Consider the following 10,728-nt stretch of genomic DNA (forward strand, 5'->3'; position numbering starts at 1 on the left):
GAAACCCTATACAGGGTCGCTATGGGTCTGAATTGACTCGACAGCACTTAACAACAAGAACAATCTAGCGCGGTTATACATGATGATTATAAAGAGCAGGATTTTTAACCGAAGGGATGTGTTTTTAACTTGAATTTTTCTTGCATTTTATTTTTCTGAAGTTTGGCTTCATTTGTTGGTAGTCAATATGGGCAGTAAAGAGTTAAATATCTGTTATCTATACGGCTAATTAAAAAATAAATACATTGAATAAGGCTGTTTCTTGTCACACTGAGAAAAACTGGAGTCTTGGTGCGGTGTTGTGGGTTAATGCGTTGGACTGCAAAGTCATCTGAACTATAAGGTTGGCAGTTCAAGCTCACCAGCCGCTCCTCAGAATCCCTATACAGGGTCACTATGGGTTGGAACCAACTTGATGGCACTTATCAACACCACCAATCGAGTGCGATCTCCTCTTAACTTGATTTTATATCTGTAAAGTTGCTATTTTCAAATAACATCACATTCACAGATACTGAGAATTTGAATTTCAACATTATCTTTTGGGGGTGGCGAGTAGAATTCAACCAGCCTGGTACATAGTAAGCCTGTGATAAATGGTAGCTACTGTCATTTCTGATCTCCTTGTACACAGTATGTCTGCTTTTTCTAATCTCACTAGACTACAAGCTCCTGGAGGACAGTCATTGTATCTTATGTCTCTCAGTAACCAGACTACCCTTAATATTGAATTAACCAGAACCAATAACAACAACAATAAATCTTTGTACACTGTCCACATGTGTTAAGCAGTTCCAATTTTCCCTACTCTGTAGAATTATCACTGAATACCTGTGTGCCCTGAAGTGGACTCCTACCACTAGTCACAAAGATCTGCTCTATTGTCTCTCCTCTGCTAAGGCACGTTGATAATTGTAGCTACTGTTCGTTGACCATCTAAGCACTGGGCACTCACATGGATACAGTCACCTGCTTTATCTCCCTGTTGCCTCACATTCCCTGGTAGGATCTACAGGGAATTAGTCTGGGTAAATTTTCTTCATTTTATTAATCTCCACTAAGTAGTGGAATCAGAATATTTATTTCTGAGTTATTTAAAAATAATTTTATTCTATTTAATCAACTAGTTTAATACTTTTAATAACTTACTTATATCATAAAACTTTGAACAATATCAATCTACCCGTTGAACAAGGAAAGGCCTCCTCTAAAAGTTAGCTGAAAAAAACCTCTACATGCTGGGAAAAGTAAAATATTTTACTGACTTGAACCCTACTAACTAAACCTTGGAGTTCTGGTGTGGCAATGTAGGATAAGCACTGGACTGCTAACCACAAGGTCGACAGATCAAACCTACAAGGTCAGCTCCTCCTCAGAAACCCTACACAGGGTTGTTATGAGTCAGTACTGACTCATAAGCACTTAACAACAGCAACAACTTAACCTTTAGTGCATCAATTTCTCTCTGTTCTAAACTTTGAGGATGAGTGGGAGGTACAAGACAGCAACATCAAAAACTCCCAGATAAAATACAGGGTGTCCAGTCAATCTGAATTTCAGATAAGCAATGCATCTTTTAAGATGTCCCAAATAGTGCATGTAACAGACTTACACTAAAGCGGATTTATTTCTCTGAAATTCAACTTTAATTGAAAGTCTTGAATTTTTATTTCTAAATCTGGTAACGCTATGAACAAGTCATCTTTCAAGGAACACTCGGGGAATTATAACGGGATCATTGTGATGTCTCAAGTTTAAAGCCCTGGGGAGATCCTGCACACACAATTGACATTCAATAAATGTTTGTTAAATTGATTACAGAATAATGATTCTTAGTAGTTACATGTTGTTCACTGAGTTGTTTAAAGACATGAAAATGAACTGATATAAGCTTAGAAACAATTGTGACAATTAGGCAAACATGAAAAGGGAGTTTTTATTAACCCTTTATCACCCAAATTGAAAAGTGTTTTCCTTTAGGGGGGCATCTCATGGTGCTCCTGGCCTATATGTGTCAGATTTCAGAATTTTTTTGGCTTGGTGCTTGACTATCACAACATGTGTGTATGTGTGTGTGTGTAGGTGAGGGAGGTTGACGGGTAGAGGTAGGGGGCAGGGTCGGCAAGACTAGAAATGTAATGCCAATGAATAGAAAACAAAACACTTGAAAACTTTTCTTCCTGCTACATTTCATGGAGAGTTAATGGCTTTTTTAAAGTACTTTCAAAATCAGAATTGGTCAGACCAGAGTAGCAGGCACAAATATGGCCTCTAGTGTTCTATTAATGATGGGATCAAACGAAGACGCTCTTCTACATGCTCTTTATGAAAGGGCAGGAGAACCAATGTGATGTTTAGTTTCTTGGAGGAAACTGAAAAAAAAAAAATAATCCCATATTACCACAAAACAGCATGAGTTCAATGCAAATGGAAAAGGCTGGTGGCTTATTAATAGGCTCTCCCTGTAGCAAGCTGGCCTTCCCGGCTTCAGTTTGAAATTGATTATTTTAATACAGAATTCCTGAATGAAAGAGGTTCTTGGCCTTTTCCTGGGCTGTTGAATAATGTATGTGGGAGAAAGCAAATAGCAGCAGAGGGTCTCAGCTGCGGGAACAATGGCGCACACCCAGAGCTGAGGGGGCACGTTAGTTTATCATCGCCTTGTCAATCCTCCTAGCCTGGGAATCGCGGGGCGGCCTGGAAAGCAGCAGCTGCCCGACGTGTGGTGAACTGACCGGGGCACTTTAAAGAGACGACTCCATTTACCCATCTGAAAACAAGATATTGATTTTCCTCTAGCGTTGGAGAGAAAAGAGCCGTCCTGAAAATATATGGAGACCACCATTTATCCAGGCTCCTCCCCCACCAATCACACCACCCCAACTGTTTTCTAGGCTTCCTCTCTACAAAGTTCCATTTTATCCTTCTTCACCTGGGGTGGGAAGAAGGCAACCCGCCTTTTCTGTCTCCTGTGAATATGTTGCCCAGAGCACTTTTAAGCTGAAATAGGAAAAATACATAATGACCGGCATCTGGGGATACATTTTATGAATTTGAAATCAATTTCCTCCACCCACATGGAAATGACATATTACAGCAAACTTCAGCCTGGCACTTTACAGCTCTTACCCCAAGCTCTGTGCATAGTCACTAGAGCTGCAAATCTAAAGGTTGTCAGTTCAAACCCACCAGCCACTCTGCAGGAGAAAGATGTGGCAGTCTCTCTTCCATAAAGCTTTCAGCCTTGGAATCCAGCCCTATAGGGTCACTATGAGTTGGAATTGACTTGAGGGCAATGGGTATGGGTATTCCTTACTTGGCCTCACCATGAAAATTTCCTATGTACATCAATTCCTACAAGATCTGAGGACCCAAATCAGATGGAAAAAAAGTTGCAATTTTTTTTTTGTGTGTGTGTGTGTGTGTGTGTGCCATCAGTGCTTCTTAGAACTGCAGGAGATAAGGCTGAGAGCAAGTGAGAAGTGTAGCTCTGAAGTGAGGCTGCCCATCACCTGGGGACCTGACTTGAACTTCTTCACAAGCCTTGATAGACTATAGGTGAGTTATGAGTTTCTTTAATTGCTCCATATCCTCATGTACTCAAAATTCATACCAATCTAAGGAATGATGATGGATATGGTCCACATTTCTCCAGTGAGGAACATGTGAGATGTCCCTCCAGTTCTCACCCAGCACAGTCACCAAAAGTGGAGGCTACACAGGGATTCCCACTCCTGGATCTGTCAGTACAACATATGGTTTTTAGTGGGAAATTCCCTGCCCCCATCACCACCACCACCACCGTGAGACATCTCTTATAAATCTAGAAGAGATCATGGGAAAAGATGGAGGAATGGAATTAAAGGAAAGTGGAAAATAAGCTCTTGAAAAGCAAATGCAAAATCCCATCCCTGAAATGCTGAGGAGAGAGGTCAGAGATGGCAAGCACTGGTCTTCCTCCTGCATGTTTACCTCACTAAGATCCAGAAATGCAAGCTGAATCTGGGAGGAAAAGGGGGCAGTTGCAGAGCTCTCTGTTATGCAAAACAAGCACTGGAGGTGGACTGGCCCAACCATCTGCTAGAGACATGCATAAATCTAGGGAAGGTAGAGTCCTACAGCTTGTGGATAATGCAGAGTACATGGGAAAAAGCAAGAGTGGGTCATTAAAGAACAGCAGCAAGCAACTGAGAACGGAACGTGGTAGTCCAAGATTAGTGTCCACTTATTATTGATGTTAATAACCACACATGGGGAACTGTAACTTCCCTTCTTACTCATCAGACACACAGCCCCCGACAGAGTGCAGAGGGGAAGGGAATTTGGATCAGTTTGTATTTGATCTCATGCCTTCCCCACCTGAGCAAGTGCTGGATGGTATACAGCTCCTCTTTCAGGTATTAAACTTTCCTACCAGAACATGAACCTTTCTTAAGAAGTACAGAAAGACAAAAATAAACGAAAACAAATTTTACCCAGACACGACCCCTATTAACATTCTGATCTAAGCTTTTCTATATGTTTTTTCTTTCTCTTCTCTTTTCTGATTTTTCTTGTCCTTCCCCCCACCCCATTTACCATATAGTTTCAATGTATTGTATGATCTTTGTAAATTTGTACATATGAATAGCATATTTACTTGAAAAGTTTTACTGGAATTTAAAATTACTTTCATTTTTCAGGACGACATGATATGTCTTGACTATTTTGAAGGCAGGAAGAGGAGGGAAGGAAAGAGCAGAAAATGGGGTGGGGAATCACTGACCTAAACTAAGAGAGCATGTGCCAGACCTGGGACATCCTGAGGAACTGCTGTTGATATCCCATTGCAGTCCACAGATGTGCTTTGTCTGAATCACAGAGCCTTTTTCAAATGCTGGTTTTGAACGCCTTTGGATAGGGCATTCACTACTCAGTTTGCCACAAGCTCCACCATTCTCCACTGCTGTATCCCTGCAGATCCATCTCTGCCTGAACTCTGAAGGCACTAATTCATACTTAAGACCTCCTGCTCTGATATGAAGATATCCTCAAGAGCTTCACTTCCCCCACAGAACCCTCTAGACCAGTGGTCATACCCTGTGAGTGATTTTGCTCCCAAGGTCACATGTGGCAATGTTTAGAGACATTTTTGTCTGTTATAACTAGGAAGAGAAGGTGTTGTGTAACTGGTATCTAGTGGGATGAGGGCAGAGATAGTGTTAAACATCCTATAATACACAGGATAGTCTCCCCCAACAAAGAACTATCAAGCTCCAAGTGCCCAAAACGCTGAGGTTAAGAAACCATGCTTTAACCCAGGCCTGGGACTCATACCATGAGCACTTCCTTCAAGGTGACGGTTTTATCCCCTTGGAAAATTCAAATCTCCTTGAGAAGAAAAATACTTTAAGTTCTTCGGCACTTACTCAGGAGTATGAAGGAAGCATTTGTGAACAGGATAAGATAGAGGACAAGAGAGAGAAGTGGAAAAATCAGATCTGGAGTATCCCAAGCACAGGTTGTAATGGCAGACTTCGGCCATTTCACAGTAGGGATCATTCCAGGCAGGGGCCTCACATCAAATTTCATTAATAATCAAGTAACACTAAGTAAGTTGATGAAACACTTCCTGGCAGCCACTGTACTCACTGCTTTACACAAAGATCCCATTGCATCCTCACAACAATCCTGCGGGACAGATGTGGAAACTTAGACTCAGAGAGAATAAGAATCCAGCTCAAAGTCACAAAACTATTTAGTGGTATGACTGCAATATGAAACCTTCCTTTGCTAACTCCAGAGAACAAGTTCCTAACCAAGAAGTAAGGTGCAACATTTACTGAAGATCTACCCGAAACCAGACATTATATTAAAGTGCTTTCTCACAATTAATTCACTTATTTCATCTTCACAAAACCATGCAGGGAGAATATTATTGTCATCCTCATCATATAAATGAAGGACACATCATTGAACTTAAGCCAGAGGATGTGGTTTGATGTCCTGACTATGTCACAATTTTAATGGGTGACCACAGTTAGATCCCCAGAGACCCTGCCCAATACTCAGTGGAAGAAAGAAACTAAACCAAGAACCATGGTTTCTAATATTTGGTCTCAATATATTGAGAAACACTGCTCCTGATGGAGGACAAGGCAATGAGGATGCCTGGTCTGTCTAATGAAGTCACTTTCAAGCCAAAGGGGCTGAGCCAGGAAGACTGAGGTGCTTAAGCTCAAAAGGCAGCAGTGGGCCCCTAATGGCTCCCAAGACAGAAGTAGGTACATTAATCATGACTCTTCATTCTCCCTCCATCTTCATATTCTGTTACCAAGGCCTATCTGAGCATCTTTTAAAGTCAGCTCCTCCTCTTTATATCTACTACCAATGCCTTGAACCAATCGTGTGTCACTTTGTCATACTGTAGTGACTTGCACGTTGCTATGATTTTCGAAGCTATACCATGGGTGTTTTAAATACCAGCAGGGTCACCCAAGGTAGACAAGTTTCAGCTGACCTTCCAGACAAGTACACACTAGGAAGAAGGAGAGATGGACTACTTCCGACTATTTAGTCACTGAAAAGCTTATGAATAGCAGTGGAACACTGTCTACACCAGAATATTGAATATTGAAACATGATGAAGAACACAAGACTATTGTCACATATAGTGCTGGAAGACAAGCCCCTCAGGTTGGAGGACACTCAAAATACAACTGGGGAAGAGTTGTCTCAAAATAGAGGTGACCATAATGACTCAAATAGAGTAAACCCTTCAGAGCCTTCATTTGCTGATGGAGCACAACTCAAAATAAAGAGAAACAGCTGTAAACATCCATTAATTAACAAAGAACTATCAAGCTCCAAGTGTCCAAAGCGCTGAGGTTAAGAAACCATGCTTTAACCCAGGCCTGGGACTCATACCATGAGCACTTCCTTCAAGGTGACGGTTTTATCCCCTTGGAAAATTCAAATCTCCTTGAAAAGAAGAGTATTTTAAGTTCTTCAGCACTTACTCAGGAGTATGAAGGAAGCGTTTGTGAACAAGATAAGATAGAGGACATGGGACGGAAGTGGAAAAATTGGAACATGGTGTGTAAAAAGTATGAATCTAGGAAATTTGGAAATTGTCAAAAATGAAATGGAATAAATAAACATCGATATCCTAGGCATTCGTGAGCTGAAATGGACTACTACTTGTCATTTTGAATCTGACAATCACATGGTTTACTATGCCAGGAATGACAAATTGAAGAGGAATGGTATTATATTCATCATCAACAAGAACATTTGAAGATCTGTCTTGAAATACAATGCTAGCTTCATTGCAAACACCTTTTTCAAGACCAATGACTTCTTCATTGCAAACACCTTTTTCAAGCAAAATAAAAGACACATGGACCTCACCAGATGGGGCACACAGAAATCAAATTGACTACATCTGTGGAAAGACATGGTGGGAAAGCTACTATCATCAGCCTAAACAAGGACAGCAACACACTGTGGAACAGACTATCAGTTGCTCACATGCAAGTTTAGGCTGAAGCAACCTAAAACAAGTCCACAAGAGCCAAAATATGACCTTGAACATATCCCACCTGAATTTAGAGATCATCTGAAGCAAAGATTTCACGCTTTAGACACTAAAGACCAAAGAGCAGAAGGGCTGTGGGATGAAAATAAGAACATCATAAAGGAAAAAAGTCATGAAGAAGACAAGAAAGAATGAAAAGAAGAAAACGGACATCAGAGGAGACTCTGAAACTTGCTCTCCAGCGTAGAGATGCTAAAACAAGTGGAAGAAATGAAGAGATAAAAGAGTTCAATAGAAATTTTCAAAGGACAGCTCAAGAAGACAAGGTCAATTATTATAATGAAATGTGCAAAGACCTGGAGTTAGAAAACCTAAAGGGAAGAACATGCTCAACATTCCTCAAGCTGAGGGAACGGAAGTAAAAAAATCAAGCCTCGAAATGAAGAATTCTATAGGTAAAATATTGAATGATACAGAAAGCATCACAAGAAAATAGAAGTAATATACAGAGTCACTATGCCTAAAAGAAATGATGAAATTTCAACCTTTTCAAGAGTTGGCATGATATTGAAGGAAGACGTCCAAGGTGCGTTGAAGACATTGGCAAAGAACAAGGATCTGGGAATTGATCGAATAAAATTGAAATCTTTCAACGGACTGATTTCAGCACTGGAGGCACTCACTCATCTATGCGAAGAAATTTTGGAGACAACTACTTGGCCAACTGACTGGAAGAGATCCATGTTTGTGCCCATTCCACAGAGAGGTGACCCAACAGAATGTGGAAATCATCAGACAATATCCTTAATGTCTCATACAAGTAAAACCTTGCTAAAGAGAATTCAAAAACAGCTGCAAAGGTACATTGACAGAGAATATCCAGAGGTTCAAGCCAGATTCAGAAAAGGATGCGGAACAAGGTATATCATTGCTAATGTGAGGTAGATATTGGCTGAAAGTAGAGAACACCCCAACAAATTCGAAAACTTAGAAGAGATGGATACATTTTTAGAAAAGCACGACTTACCTGAACCTACACAGAGTGAAGTAGAAAACCTGAACAAATCAATAACAAAAGAAGAAATTGATGGGGTCATCAAAAAACTCCCAACTAAAAGAAGTCCAGGGCCAGATGGCTTCATTGGTGAGTTCTACCAAACATTCAGGAAAGAGCTGTCACCAATTCTACTCAAATTATTCCAGAATATAGAAGATTATGAAAAACTTACTAATACTTTTTTTTTTTAATTAAATGTTTTTATTTTGCATTGAGTGAAAGTTTACAGGGCACATCATCAGCTTCACATTCAACCATTCATATAACTTGTTTCATTACATTGATTATTATCCCCGCTATATATCATCAGTTTACAGTGTTTCTCTCTATCCTCTTTAGCTTTTTTTTTTTTTTTTTGGGGGGGGGGGGGGACTTGGCTTATTGGAATTTACAGTCTCGGCTTTTAGGGGAGGTTTTTACATTTGTCTGTGGATATCCAGGGCTCACGTATGAGATTACTAACAAGCATTACTGAATAATCAGATGAGGGACAGTTTGTTATGTCTACTAGGTGGCTAGAGTCTGATCCTCAGAGCCTATGGTTTGGACAGTCAACAACGCTTGGGCCCACAGGGGCTTGGCCTCCTGACCGGGTCTGTGCTGTCTGCATCTGAGTCCTCCTTATTTATTGATTGTTTAAGGGACGCTGCCTGTCTTAGGTGGTCAGTGCGAATTCCTCAGTCTTACCAGTCATTGAGACTCATTGCAGCATGGCAATGTCTCTGTCCCAAGTAGCCGAGGTTCCACGTGATCCTTACCCGTCTCTGGCCACACGTCCAGCATAAACAGCCGCCATCCGAGGAAGGCAGGGAGGGAGGAGATCAGCTGGGGACCCCATGCGCCAGACTTACTAATACTTTTAATGAAGCAAGCATAACCCTCATATCAAAACCAGGGAAGGACATCACTAAGAAAGAAAATTATAGACCAATATCCCTCATGACCATAGATGCAAAAATTAACAAAATCCTAGCCAACAAAATCCAGCACCACATCAAATATACAAAACCAACAGCCTACATCACTCTCAATGGAGAGAAACTGAAAGCCTTCCTTCTGCATACAGAAACCAGACAAGGATCCCCTTTGTCACCACTCCTGTTCAGTTGTGCTGGAAGTCTTAGCCAGAGCTATACAGCAAGAAAGTGAAATTAAAGGCATCCAAATTAGCAAAGAGGAAATAAAACTCTTTCTATTTGCAGACGATACGATCGTATACTTAGAAAACCCCAAAGACTCAGTAAAAAAGCTACTAGACATCATTGGAAGATTCAGCAATGTGGCAGGGTATGAGATCAACATACAAAAATCAGTTGGATTCCTCTATAGTAACAATGAGATCATTGAAAAGGACATTAAGAAAGCAATGCCATTTACAATAGCCACCCAAAGGATGAAATATCTGGGAATAAATGTAACCAGAGAAACAAAGGACCTATACAAAAAAAAAATTACAAAACCCAACTACAAGAAACCAAAAGAGACTTACAAAAGTGAAGAACATACCATGTTCCTGGATAGGAAGACTCAACATCGTGAAAATGTCAATACTATCCAAAGCAACTGACACATATAATGCAATCCCAATCCAGGTTCCAGTGACATTCTTCAAAGAGATGGAAAAGACAATTAAAAACTATATGGAAAGGAAAGACCCAGGATAAACAAAGCACTGCTTAAGAAGAAGAACAAGGTTGGAAACCTCTCACTCCCCGATTTCAAAATCTACTATATGGCTACAATGGTCAAAACAGCCTGGTACTGGTACATTGATCAATGGAACAGAATCGAGAATCCAGAAATTAACCCATCCACATACAGCTAACTGATTTTTGACAAAGTGCCTAGGTGTGTTACATAGGGAGGAGATATTCTCTTTAACAGAGGGTACTGGCAGAACTGGAAAGTAATTTGCAGAAGATTTAAACAAGACCTTTACCTCACGCCTTATATACAAACCAACTCAGCATGGATTAAAGACCTAAATGTGAATCCCAAAATTATGAAGGTCATCAATAAAAAAATAGGGACAAATGTGAAGGCTCTAATACAGGGAATACACAGACTACCAAACATTTTGAAAATTACACAAACAAAAGTAAACAAAATAGATGATTGGGACATAATAATTTTTTTAAAGTTACGTGCATGAAAA

The sequence above is a fragment of the Chrysochloris asiatica genome, unplaced genomic scaffold, assembly GCF_000296735.1.
Source record: "Chrysochloris asiatica unplaced genomic scaffold, ChrAsi1.0 scaffold00308, whole genome shotgun sequence".
Taxonomy (NCBI): Eukaryota; Metazoa; Chordata; class Mammalia; order Afrosoricida; family Chrysochloridae; genus Chrysochloris; species Chrysochloris asiatica.